General features: G+C 38.0%; 1 long non-coding RNA gene and 1 pseudogene across 5 annotated transcripts in view; one reads left to right on the forward strand and one right to left on the reverse strand.

The window, feature by feature from the left end:
- The window catches only part of LOC149119043 (uncharacterized), a 26,482-nt gene extending 19,998 nt beyond the window's left edge, over positions 1–6,484 (forward strand). For 2 of the 5 annotated variants that reach the window (XR_016228860.1, XR_016228854.1), the window contains exons 3-4: positions 2,912–3,047; positions 6,098–6,475. This is a non-coding gene — a long non-coding RNA (uncharacterized LOC149119043). Of the gene's footprint in view, positions 1–383; positions 468–2,911; positions 3,048–5,848; positions 5,998–6,097 lie in introns of those variants that run through there. The other 3 variants (XR_016228858.1, XR_016228856.1, XR_016228855.1) reach the window with 3 other exon arrangements.
- LOC149119044 (U6 spliceosomal RNA) lies at positions 5,805–5,872 on the reverse strand (annotated as a pseudogene).
- Positions 6,485–13,597: the final 7,113 nt, after the last annotated feature.

The following is a 13,597-nucleotide window of genomic DNA, read 5'->3' on the forward strand; positions in this document are numbered from 1 at the left end:
TCTGACTTTAAAATAAATAAATAAATCTTTAAAAAAAGAATTTTTTCTAATTTTAGATTTGTTCTACTTCATTGTCACTTCAGGGTGTGTGTAAGGAGTGCATATCCAGTTTTTCTATTTTGGAATTTTGGGATTTTGTATTAGCTCTGCTGTGTATTCATTTTTCTTGAGCATTGGTGATATCTTCTCCTTAGTTGTATTAAGAGAGAGAGCAATAGCCCTCATGTCTTTTTAGGTAAGTAAGACATATTAAAAACAGAGCATTCAGTATACATTCATAGTAGTTTGACTTGTTCAATTGATTTTCCTGAACTCCCTTGGATATTTGGTCTCTGCTGTACAACTTTCTATACTCATTAATTCTTTGATATTCCCAAATCCAGAAAATGAATGACTCAACAGCTGTGTTCCTGTATTTGCTGGGACTCAGGGTAAGAAGCAAAGTGGAGGTGTTCAGGAATCTAAAGGTACATGCTACATAGCAAAGCACATCATTTCCTATACAAAGTGACTGGGAAATCCAGAATCTTTTGCACACATATTGGATCCTGAACTATTACTGGACTATTCAGTAAGATTTTAATGTATTTATTTTCTGTGTGTGTGTTTGTATTTCTAAATAAACTCTGCTGGGCTACTTAACATTAACATGTATTGCAGAATTCTTTCATCAGTTTTTACTTTTAAAAAGTTTCTTTTTCAGTTTTATGGGAGAGGGTAGAAGTTTTCTGCTATGTAACTGAAAATTTATTCATTCATTAAACTTAAAAATATTTGTTGGAAATGGGTGGAATACTATTAATTCTTGTGTGATTTTCATGAAACTAAATACATTCTCTATTTTGTTTTGCTTAAAATTTCTGCATGTGTGGACTTCTTTTTTCCTTCTTGCCCCAAATCCCTTTGTGTATTGGGATGGCAAATGGGTTTTACACTGGACAAAACATGTTATTTTGGCAAAGAAGTACTTAGCGTTCCTGCTTCAAGTATTCAAATATTGCATTGGAAATCAGTATATTTGTTTACTGTACAAATGTCCTTCATACAATTTTGTAATCTTCTGGGATGGGAGAGGAAGCAGGAAATAGGAGGATTATGGGTGGGAGGGATGTTTTGGGGAGGGGAAGCCACTGTAATCCAAAAGCTGTACTTTGGAAATTTATATTTATTAAAAAAAATTAAACAATTTTGTAATCTTCATCTTCCTTTTTATTTCATCCTTTTTAAAAAAAGATTCATTTATTTTACTTGAAAGTCAGAGTTACACAGAGAAGGAGAGAGAGAGAGGGAGCAGTCTTCCAACCACTAGTTCACTCCCCATTTGGCCACAATGGCTGGAGCTGTGCCAATCCATAGCCAGGAGCTAGCAGCATCTTTTGGGTCTCCTATGCAGGTGCAGGAGCCCAAGGGCCTGGGCCATCCTCTACTGCTGGATAGTAAGTCTTACTTGCATAAAAAGATGGATAGTAATTTGAGTAGCCAGGACTTGAACTGGCACCCATGTGGGATGTCAGCACTGCAAGCCACAGCTTTACTTGCTACACCACAGCATTGGATCCTTTATTCTTATGACTATTGCTACACTATTGGAATTTATAATTGATAATGCTGAACAATTGAAACTGTCTTATTTACAATTGTAGGACTGGATATGGCAGTTTTACTTGAAGTACAGTATGTAGCCTGCTTATTGTATGATTTTCGGAAAAGCATGTATTTATATATAACAGCAGATCTGTTAATCATTTAAAAGTGAATTGTCATGATTACCCAGATGTAAAGAATGCAATATGTGCTAATGAGTTAGCAGTCACAGACATTTAGAATTAGAGGGATTTTAGAACTTTTTCAATACTGCAGTTTTTATGAAAAACTAATAATTTTTTTATTTGACAGGTAGAGTTATATACAGTGAGAAATCAGAAAGGTCTTCCTTCCATTGGTTCAGTCCCCAAATGGCTGCCACAGTTGGAGCTGTGCCCATCCAAAGCCAGGAGTCAGGTGCTTTCTCCTGGTCTCCCATCCGGGTGCAGGGCCCAAGCACTTGGGCCATCCTCCACTGCCTTCCTGGGCCATAGCAGAAAGCTGGACTGAAACAGGAGCAACCAGGACTAGAACACTTTGCCCATAAGGGATACCAGCACCACAGGTGGAGAACTAACCAAGTGAGCCACGGCGCTGGCCCCCGATAAATTTACTCTTAACAAAATATCAAAATATCTTATTTAGTATAAAGTTAGTAGTGAAAAGAGACTACCTTGTTGAACACAGAAATTTGAGATTATATTTCTTGGTATTAATTTGCATCTTAAGGCTTATTGCCTACTTTATTTCAACATTTCAATCTAATATTACTAATAATATCTTGTACTTAGTGGTTCACTGTGTGCCAGACAATATTCTTTTGATTTTTTAAAAGATTTATTTATTTATTTATTTGGAAGTCAGAGTTACACAGATATTGAACAAGAGGAAGAGAGAGAGAGAGAGAGGTCCTCCATCTGCTGGTTCACTCCCCAGATGGCCTAAAAGGTCAGAGATATGCCAATCTGAAACCAGGAGCCAGGACCTCTTCAGGGTCTCCCATGCAGATTCAGGGGCCCAAGGACTTGGGCCAACTTCCTACTGCTCTCCCAGGCTATAGCAGACAGCTGAATGGAAAGTGGAGCAGCCTGGACTTGAACCGGCCTCCATATGGGATGCCCACACTGCATGCAGTGGCTTTACTGGCTACACCACAGCACTGGCCTCAAGACAATGCTCTAAAATGATGCATTAATTATTCCCAAATATTGAAAAGTGGCATGGTACACATTTGAATGTGTTGTTTTGTACTAGTTGTAGAGACAGTTTAAAATATATTTATGTTTAAAAATGTAAGCTTTGATCTAAAGGTTTACTTTCCCTTAAGGTGCCTGTTTGGAAACTGAGAGATCATTGAAGTCTCAAGATAGAGTACAACTGATCTTATCCAAGCCTCCTTTATCACATGAGGATGCTAAATGCCAAGCCCAGAGAAGTTAAGTGAACTGTTCAAGGTCACATAGGTAAGTTGTGGCAGGGATAATTCTGTATTAGCATTAGGTATCCTGATACATAGGCCACTGTTCTGTCAATTTTGTAGTCCATCTGGAGTTAAAGATTCTAAGTTGTGGAAAATTGAATTTGGAAATTTAGTGGTTGCTATGTTGTTATGGTGAGAAATTTCTGTGTATAGCTATGAGTTGCTTAAATTTTATTCAATATATTTTTCTAGTATGTTTGCTATTTATTTGAAATGTATAACAAGTAGCTTCATCTATTTGCCAAAAGAATTTTTTGAAGATTTATTTATATTATTTGAAAGTCAGAATTACACAGAGAGAGAAGGATAGGCAGAGAGAGTGGTCTTCCATTCACTGGTTCACTCCACAGTTGGCCTCCATGGCTGGAGCTGTGCTGACTGGAAGGCAGGAGCCAGGAGCCTCTTCCTGGTCTCCTATGCAGGTGCAGGGGCCCAAGCACTTGGACCATTTTATAATGCTTTCCCAGGCCATAGGAGAGAGCTGGATAGGAAGTGGAGCATCCAGGTCTTGAACTGATGCCCCTATGGGCATGTGCTGATGCCACCAGCACTGCAGGTGGCAGCCTCACCCACTATGGCACAGTGCCAGCCCTTGCCAAAAGAATTTATAGAAGCTATTCCATATATACACTTAACAATTATTTAGTTACTTGACACGAACTATCCCTGCATATTTGAAAATTTTGAATGGTATCACTTGGGTTTTAAGAATGTTATATTTTAGGTCTCTTAATATTTTTAGTGATGATGTTTTAAAGGCCCTTTCTGTTTTATGAAAAATGATAAGGATTTTGTTTTACAATGGCCATAGTATTACTACTTAAAGCAATAGATTAAATAACACTTTTAAACAAAGTCATTTAATACTGAATTCTAACACACTGGTATATTTTAAAGTGAGAAACTGGATTTCTTTCAGATATTCTAAAGAAGAATGATAATCAAAATTGAAGACATCTACAGTTTTTAATCACTTGTTTTAAATATTGGTCATAATGGTCCAATTTTGAGTTTAATTTTAATTAGCTTTTAAATGATTCAATATGTTTTATAGAAAAAATTCGGAGAACATAATTATATACTCAACCTCCCTCCCTTCTTTTTCCTTCTTTGTCATTTTTTTTAGCTTATGAAATGACATTTTCAGTTTACATTACATTAAAAAGGGTTGTTGAGTCAAGGGACAAGTTTAACAGGCAAAAAGCAAAAAGATCCTAATTTAGAGGGAATACAGACAATGGCTCTAAACAATATTTGAATATCACATCTAAACAATATTTGAATAAATTGATAAATATTTTAATTTCTCCTACTAAAATGCTCAAAGTCTTTAATGATTTATCAAATATTAGTGCAAAATTATGGATTTAAATGATCCCAAAAAGTGATGAATTTTTGTGTAATAAAGTCCAATTTTTGTCAAGGCTTTTTGACAGTCTCACAGAAAACTTATGTTTGTGAATGGGAAGAATAATACCAAAATATCCATACTACCAAAAGCAATTTGCAAATTCAATGCAATCCCAATCAACATACCAACGATGTTCTCAGAGCTAGAAAAAATGATGCTAAAATTCACATAGAAACATGAGAGATGCTTAACATCTAAAGCAATATTATAAAGCAAAAAAAAAAGCTGGAGACATCACACCATATTTTAAGACATATTACAGGGGTCAGCACTATGACAAAGCAGGTAAAGTCACTGTCTGCAGTGCCGGCATCTCATATGGGTGCCAGTATGTTTCCCAGCTGCTCCACTTCTTATACCCCTCTCTGGTATAGCCTGAGAAAAAAGTAGAAAATGGCCAAAGTCTTTGGGCCCCTGCACCTGCATAGAGACCTGGAAGAAGCTCCTGACACTTGGATTCAGATCAACAGAGCTCCGGCCATTGTGGCCATTTGGGGAGTAAACCAGTGGATGGAAGACCTCTCTCTCTCTCTGCCTCTACCTCTCTGTAACTCTGCCTTTCAAATAAATAAACTGCAAAAAAAAAAAAAGAAGAAGTGTTAGCACTGATATAATAACAGACACATAGTTCAATGGAAAAGACTTGGTAGCATAGAAATAAACCCAAATTTCTACCAGCAACTCATATTTAACAAAGGAACTAAAATGAACTGGAGAAAGAAGAATCTCTTTCACAAGTGGTGCAGAGGAACTTGATTATCCATATGTAGAAGCCTGAAAAGAGACTCCAACATCTCTTACACTATGTGAAAGTGAACTCATAGTGAATTAAAATGTAATCATAAGACCCAAACCCAAGTAAACATAGGGGAACTCTAAATATTGTCAACACACAATAGCTTTTGGGTAAGATTCCAATAGCAATAGTCACAAAAATAAAAACAGAGACATTTGAGTATATCCAACTAAGATACTTCTTCACAACAAAGTAAACATCAGAGTGTAGATACAATGAACAGATGGCAGGAAAAATTAAAACTCTGAATGTTTACAGATTTCCAGAACATTTACATGAATTGGAAAAACTCCAAAAAATACAGTGAAGAAACATCTGAATAGACATTTCTCAGAAGAAATGTAAATGGTCAAAACATGTGAATATGCCCGATGTCACTAGCCATTATGTAAATATAAATCAGAGCACCATATCAGTCTCCAACACCTGTGGGAGAATACAACCCTCAGGTGTTTGTGTGTGCAGCAAGTGGGTTTAGAGGACCCTGTTCACCTCTGGAGAGCAGAGTCTACAGGGAGGTAAAGAAACCTTACTGCGCAGGGGCATGCTAATCTTCTCTGTATCGTTCCAATTTTAGTATATGTGCTGCCGAAGCGAGCACATGTGCTGCCGAAGCGAGAAAGAGATGAAAAGAATTTATCTCAGCTAGCAAGTAATATTCAAGAAACAAGGTCTTCAGGAAAGCCAACTCAACTGACATTTTCATGTCATTGTTAAATAAAGGAAAAATTATCTAGGTTCAGCAATACGTAGTTTATAAGAGAAAGACTACAGAGTAATTTCCTTGGCATAGAAATAACTTTGTCTTTTTTTTTTTATCTATGAGGGCTTGCTATCACCACCACACACCCACATCCCATATACAAATGCCTGGCTTGAGTGGTAGCTTCTCTGCTTTGAGGCAAGTTTCTGCTAGTGTGCACCCTGGGAGGAGACGGAGGATGGCAGAAGTGCTTGGGTCCTTGCACCCAAATGGGACATCCAGAATGAATTCCCAGTTCCTGGTTTTGGCTTGGTCAAGCTTTGGCTATTGCAAGTGTCTGGGGAGTGAAACAGTGGTTCCCTCTTCCTGTCACTCTGCCTTTCAAATCAATAACTGTTGTTGGTAATGACTAATAATGATATTCACTGATTGTCAAATTTTGAATCTATTAATTATAGACAATTTCTCTTTGTAATTTTAAACTTTCATAATGTTCTGTTGCCAATTTCATCACTAGAAATAAAAACTTTTCCTCAAAAAAAAAGAAACCTTACTGCTTTCCTAATGTGCTTATTAAGTTCTTGACCAGCGCCTGTTAGTCTTGCTACAAACTTTCTAGTCTTACTACTTTCCGTCTTCTTCCTCTTCTCTGTGACTTGTAAAATAGTATACATTCTATATACTGTGGATACTTTTGATTTATTTTATTCCTTCAGTCTCCTATGAAGTTCCTCCACAAAAGCACAGCCCTTAAGATATTCATTCATTTATGCAGTCTGCAGATTTCATGAGCTACTAAATTCCAAGTAGTATGTTAAAGGCAAGATCTGGGCCTAAGAGAAAAGTGGTCTAAATTCTGTGCCTAGAAGAGGATTTGGGACATAGTAGAACTTCAGTGAAGTGCTATGTGAATGACATGCACTCATTAAATGAGTAATCTAAAGCATACACTTCATTTAAGCAACACAGCAGCCCTACTCACCTCAGGTAGAGCAATTGAGAGGAATAATGTGAACAAAAATAAGACATCAATAAGTTGAATAATAACAGAGAAAAAACAAAATGAGATAGATGCCAACATTACTGAGCTATTTTTGAGGAATTAAATTGATAGAGGGGCTGGCATTGTGGCCAAGTGGGGAAAGCTGCAATCTGTGAGGCCAGCATATCATGTGAGTTCCACTTTGAGTTTAGGAATCTCCACTTCCAATTTAGCTCACTGCTAAACACCTGGGAAACCAGCAGAAGATGGACGAAGGACTTGGGTCCTTGCCACTGATGTGGGAGACTTGGATGAAGCTCCTGACTCCAGCATGCCCCAGGCTCAACTGTTGAAACTCTCTGGGGTGTGAGCCAGCAGATGAAAGCTATCTATGTCTTTCCCTCTCTCTCTAAATCCACCTTTCAAATAATAAAGATTTAATAAACAAATTAACTGATTTCAAAATACACAAAAACGTGAACAATACTATATCATTTTTATGCCAAACTGATAAAAAATAACAAATGCTAGAGAGCACATGGGAAAAGAAAACCGTCATATATGGTGGGTGAAAACACAAGTTAGTACAGATGTTATGCAGAACAGTATGGTCATTCCTTAAAAAGGATAAAAATTGGGCCGGCGCTGTTGTGCAGTGAGTTAAAGCCCTGGCCTGAAGGGCCAGCATCCCATTTGGGTGCCAGTTCTAGTTCCAGCTGCTCTTCTTCCAATACAGCTCTCTGCTATCTCCTGGGATAGCAGTAGAAGATGGCCCAAGTCCTTGGGCCCATGCACCCATGTGGGAGACCCAGAGGAAGCTCCTGTCTCCAGGTTTCAGAATGGCATAACTCTGGCCTTTGTAGTCATCTGTAGAGTGAACCAGCTGATGGAGGACCTCTCTGTGTCTCTACCTCTATTGTAACTCTTTCAAATAAATAACAAAAATTTCAAATAAGATAAAAATTGACCTACCATGTGAGAGTTATCTTGCTCTTGGCTATATATAATAAGGAAATTTTATTAGAAGGAAAGGAGGAGAGCATATAAAAGATACAGCAATTTTCCCATAACACAGCCACTATAACACAGTTCACTGCAGCCAGGATTTCAAACCAATCTAGCTGTCCATCAGTGAAAAACAATGGACAGGGCAACCTCTTTTAGATACAAAAAAAGAACAAAATATTATTAAATTAATTGAAATAAGCCAGAAGCAGGAACACAAATGTCACCTGGTCCTTGTCACATGTGGAAGTGAAAGAAAATAATGGATCTGAACACAGAACTGTGATTACTAGAGGCTGAGAAGGGAAGCAGCTAGGGATAGAGGGGGATTGGATAATAGGTATCAAAAATCAAAGAGGCAGAAAGAACTTCTGGTGTCCCATAATATAATGAGATGACTACATTCAACCATATTAGGTTCTGTGTAAAGAACTGAAAGAGAGGAGCTGGTAGTCTCAAATCATGGAGAAGAATTAGAAACTGTAGTTGCTTGGGGGCCAGCATTGTGGCACAGTGGGCTAACACCCTGGCCTGAAGCACCAGCATCCCATGTGGGTACCAGTTCTAGTCCTGGCTGCTCCTCTTCTGATCCAACTCTCTGCTATGGCCTGGGAAAGCAGTAGAAGATGGCCCAAGTCCTTGGGTCCCTGCACCCAAGTGGGAGATCTGGAAGAAGCTCCTGGTTCCTGGCATCAGATTGGCAGAGCTCCGGCCATTGCGGCCATCTGGGGAGTGAACCAGCAGAGGAAGACCTCTCTCTCTCTCTGCTGCTACTTCTCTCTGTAACTCTGTCTTTCAAATAAATAACTCTTTAAAAACTTAATAAAACTGTAGTTGCTTAGCTTGATCACTTTTTACTGCATAAATGTGTGCAAATATTGCACTACACCCTGTAATAATGCATGACTAGGACACATTAATCACAAATTATTTCAATGAAATTTTAAAAATTAGAAGCATTTCTTTATATTAACAATGAACTATTTGAAAATGAAATTAGAGAAACATTTCCATGCATAGCAGCATAAGAACCAGGAACCAATGTCTTCAATGTTATCAGTGATGAATCAGATTCACAGACCCCAGCACTCAGTTTTTGCCATATACCTTACCATGGCAATTGTGGGCATATAGTAGTAAATCAATGGACAGGAATCCTTTGTCTCTAAATCTGCTAAATAAATAAACATGGAATTCATCAAAGAAAAAGAGATATCAATTTGGATGCCAGGCACAAAAACACATGCACTTGAGCTATCCTCCAGTTTGTGATGCCAACAAATCTTTCAGACATGTTACATTTTCAGAGACTTTTCTGTAATCTTGCTAAGCTTTCTGGAAATCTGCCTTATAGCAAAGGGTTTCCCAATTCCATTACACTCATGATTTTTCTTTTGTGTGATATATTAGTTTACCATCTAGAGATAATTTATGGTACAAAACTTTTCTATGCATGCATGTTTTCTCATTTGTGAGTCTATTCATGGGAATTGAAGACTGATATATAACAGAAATACATTTTCCAAATTCATTGCATAGACTTTTGTTCCTTATGAATTCTCTGAAGTCTGTTGATGTCTAATTTCTGGCTAAAGGTTTTATTGTATTTACAGCATGCAAAGACTATCACCTTTTGTGAATTCTGTATCTATACAAGCCTGAAATAAAGAAAATGTTTTTGCACAATCAGTATACGCCTAAGAAACCACCTGTGTCAATTCTCTGATGTACCATTGACTTCTGACTCTAATAATATTTATAAGCTTTCTCCTTTACATGAGTCTCTGTTGGATAGGATGTGATTTCCAGCAAAAGGTTTTGTCACAATACTTACATGAATTTTGGAGAAAAGCTCTTCCACATTCATTATATTGTTAAGGTCTCTCCCTTGTTCAAATTCCATGATGGATTATGAGGCATTACCTATGTGAAATGACTTTCTCACATTTATTTCATTCATTAGATATATATGTTGTGCATTCTGATATAAGGAGATATTTGGGCAGAGCTTTCCAACACTCATTACACCCATAAGGTTTCTCTCCCACGTGAATTCCCTGTTGTCGTATGAGGTATGGCTTCTAATTAAAGGGATTTTACTTTCAAAGGAGTTTTTCCCTATATGAATTTGATGATGTACAATGAGGGCTGAATTATGGTAAAAGGCTCTGAGTCATTACATTCATAAAATTGCTCCCCATGAGAATTCTTTTATGTTTGATGAGGTCTGATTTGCACCACAAAGGCTATTCACATGTATTACATTCATGCATTTCTCCCCTTGGTGAATTCTCTAATATTTCATGAGATATAACTTGCACAAAAATGTCAAGTAGAAAATTCCCTGTGTGGATACTCTGATATCTTATGAGTTATGAAGTACAGCAAAGAGGCTTTCCACCATCCTTCCATCCATAAAACCTACCTAAATTGAGCAACAAAGATATAGAAAACGTAAACAAACACATAACAGGATGGAAATGATATCAGTAATAAAGACCCTCGCCGCCAAGAAAACCCCAGGACTGGATGGCTTCACTGCTGAATTCTAACAGACATTTAAAGCACTAACTGCAATTCTTCTCAAGTTATTCAAAACAATTGAGAGAGAGGCGATTCTCCCAAATTCTTTCTATGAAGCCAACATCACCTTCATTCCTAAACTTGAAAAAAGTGCAACAAAGAAAGTAATTATAGACCAATTTCCCTGATGAACATACATGCAAAGATCTGCAACAGAATTCTGGCCAATTGAATCCAACAATGCATCAGAAAGATCATCCACCCAGACCAAGTGGGATTTATCCTTGGTATGCAAGGATGGAACCAAAGGCTTTTCCACAGTCATTTCATTTATAAGCTTTCTCCATGGTGTGAAGGCTCTGATACTTTCTGAGGTTTGACTTCTCAGCAAAGGTTTTTCCACAGTCGTTGCAATCATAAGGTTTCCCCCAGTACAAATTGTCTGATGCTTTGTGAGCTTTGATTTCTCAGCAAAGGCTTTTCCACAATGATTGCATTCATAAGGTTTCTCCCCTCTGTGAATTCTCTGATGATTTATGAGGTTTGCCTTCTGGCCAAAGGATTTTCCATAGTCATTGCATTCATAAGGTTTCTCACCTGTGTGAATTCTCTGATGATTTATGAGGTGTTTCTTCTGGCCAAAGAACTTCCCACAGTCATTACATTTGTAAGATTTCAACCCTGTGTGAATTCTCTGATGTCTAATGAGATCTGACTTCTGGTGAGTGGTTTCCACACAATCATTACACACATGAGGGTTTTCCACAATATGAGTGCTGTGATGGAGGGTATGGCAGAATTTAATACTGAATGACTTCCCACAAGGTTTACATGCATAGGATTTCTTCCCTATATTTGGTCTATGATTCAGTCTAACATGTGATTGGTAAATGACAGGTTCCACAGTCCCAATATACTTATAAATGTTCTCTCTTTTCAGGTGAATACAATCAGAATTCCACAGTCAGTCAGCTGGGAGGGGTGGATGAATCCGGAAACAGCTGGTTTCCTTGTACTAAAACAAGCGCCATATCACAAAGGACTCTTACATTTCTTTTTCTTTTTTGCATTTTTCACATTTTCTTATTTATCATGGTTTGTAATAAATTTTCTTATGTGGGTTGTGGTTTTGAGGCTGGCTTAAGGAGTTCAGGGAACCAGAGGAATGGTCTTTTTCAATTAGGGCACAGCTGTTGGCTCTCTCCAATTCTGGCTTTCTGTCATTGCTTTGGGTGCCTCAGCCAATTTTTCGTTTTGAGCAACTTTTTCCTAAATGTTTTGTTGGTCTGAGTTGGTTTTGCCTTTTTGCTTTTCAAATTGTGTATTCTGATGCAATACAAACAAGGGTTTAGAACGAGGATCCATTATGAAATTGAAAAACAGAACATACTGGGTTTTGATGATTAGAAACCATAGGCAACATGACCAAGATGAGTTTTTGGGTTTTGGAAAATGACATAGAACCCTTCCACTGAGGGGCAGATATTAATTTCCTCCAAATCGAGAGTGAGTGCGATTTTCAGGTGAATTCAATCAGAATTCCACAGCCAGTCAGCCAGGAGGGGTGGATGAATCCGGAAACAGCTGGTTTCCTTGTGTCTAAATCCAGCCAAATATCACAAAGGACTCTTGCATTTCTTGGGCTTTTTTCTCATTTTTCTTTTTTTCATGGTTTGTAATGAATTTTCTGATGTGAGCTTTGGTTTTGAGGCTGCAATATAGAGTTCAGGGCACCGGAGGAATGGTCTTTTTGAAACACGGCACAGCTGTTGGCGTACTCCAATTCTGGCTTTTGTCATTGTTTTGGGTGCCTCAGCTAACTTTTGGTTTCTTGAGTGGCAATTTCCTAAATGATTTCTGGGTCTCAGTCGGTTTTGCCTTCTTATTCCCAAATTTTGTATTCTGATGCAATACAAGCAAGATTTTGGAGAGTAGCCATTATGAAAGAAAAAAAAAAAAAAACACAGCAAATTGCCCTTTCAGGATTAGAAATCTATAGGCAACACGATCAAGATGAGTATCTGTGTTTTGGAAAATGGCATGGAAAGCTTCTGCTGAGGGGACAGATTCTAATTCCCTCCAAATTGAGTGTGAGAGCGATTTTGAGGTGAATTCAATCAGAATTCCAAAGTCAGTCTCTGGAAGGGGGGGATGAATCTGCTAACAGCCAGTTTCCTTGTGTCTAAATCCAGCCAAATATCAAAAAGGACTCTTGCATTTCTTTGGCTTTTTCACATTTCCCTTATTTATCATGCTTTGTAATGAATTTTATGATGTTAGGTTTGGTTTTGTGGCTGCAATATGCAGTTCAGGGCACTGGAGGAATGGTCTTTTTCAAACAGGGCACAGCTGTTGGCTTGCTCCACTTGTGGCTTGCTGTCATTGTTTTGGGTGCCTCAGCTGAAATTTGGTTTCTTGAGTTTCACTACGATTGTCAGGTTAATTCAGTCAGATTTCCACAGGCAGTCAGCTGGAGGGGTGGATGAATCTGGGAACAGCCAGTTTCCTTGTGACTAAATCAAGCCCAATATCATTATGGATTCTTGCATTTCTTTGGCTTTTTCTCTTTTTTCTTATTTATCATGGTTTGTAATGAATTTTCTGATGTGAGCTTTGGTTTTGAGGCTGGCATATTGAGTTCAGGGTACAAGAGGAAGGTTCTTTTTCAATCAGGGCACAGCTGTTGGCTTGCTCCACTTCTGGCTTGCTGTCATTGTTTTGGGTGCCTCAGCTGATTTGTGGTTTCTTGTGTGGCAATTTCCCAAATGTTTTCTGGGTCTGAGTTGGTTTTGCCTTCTTCCTTCCCAATTTTGTATTCTGAAGCAATGCTAAGAATAGTTTGGACAGAGTAGCCATTATGAAATAAAAAACAGAGCAAATAGGCATTTGAAGCTTATAAATCTATAGGTAACATGACCAAGGTGAGTTTTTGTGTTTTGGAAAATACAGTGGAACACTTTGGCTGAGGTGACAGATATTAATTGCCTCCAAACTGAGTTTCACTGTGATTTTCAGGTTAATTCAGTCAGAATTCCACAGGCAGTCAGCTGGAGGGGTGGATGAATCCGGGAACAGCTGGTTTCCTTGCGAATAAATGAAGCCCAATATCATTA

This window comes from Oryctolagus cuniculus, unplaced genomic scaffold (assembly GCF_051225735.1).
Source record: "Oryctolagus cuniculus isolate XC-2025 breed Fujian yellow rabbit unplaced genomic scaffold, ASM5122573v1 ptg000044l, whole genome shotgun sequence".
In the NCBI taxonomy this organism is placed as follows: Eukaryota; Metazoa; Chordata; class Mammalia; order Lagomorpha; family Leporidae; genus Oryctolagus; species Oryctolagus cuniculus.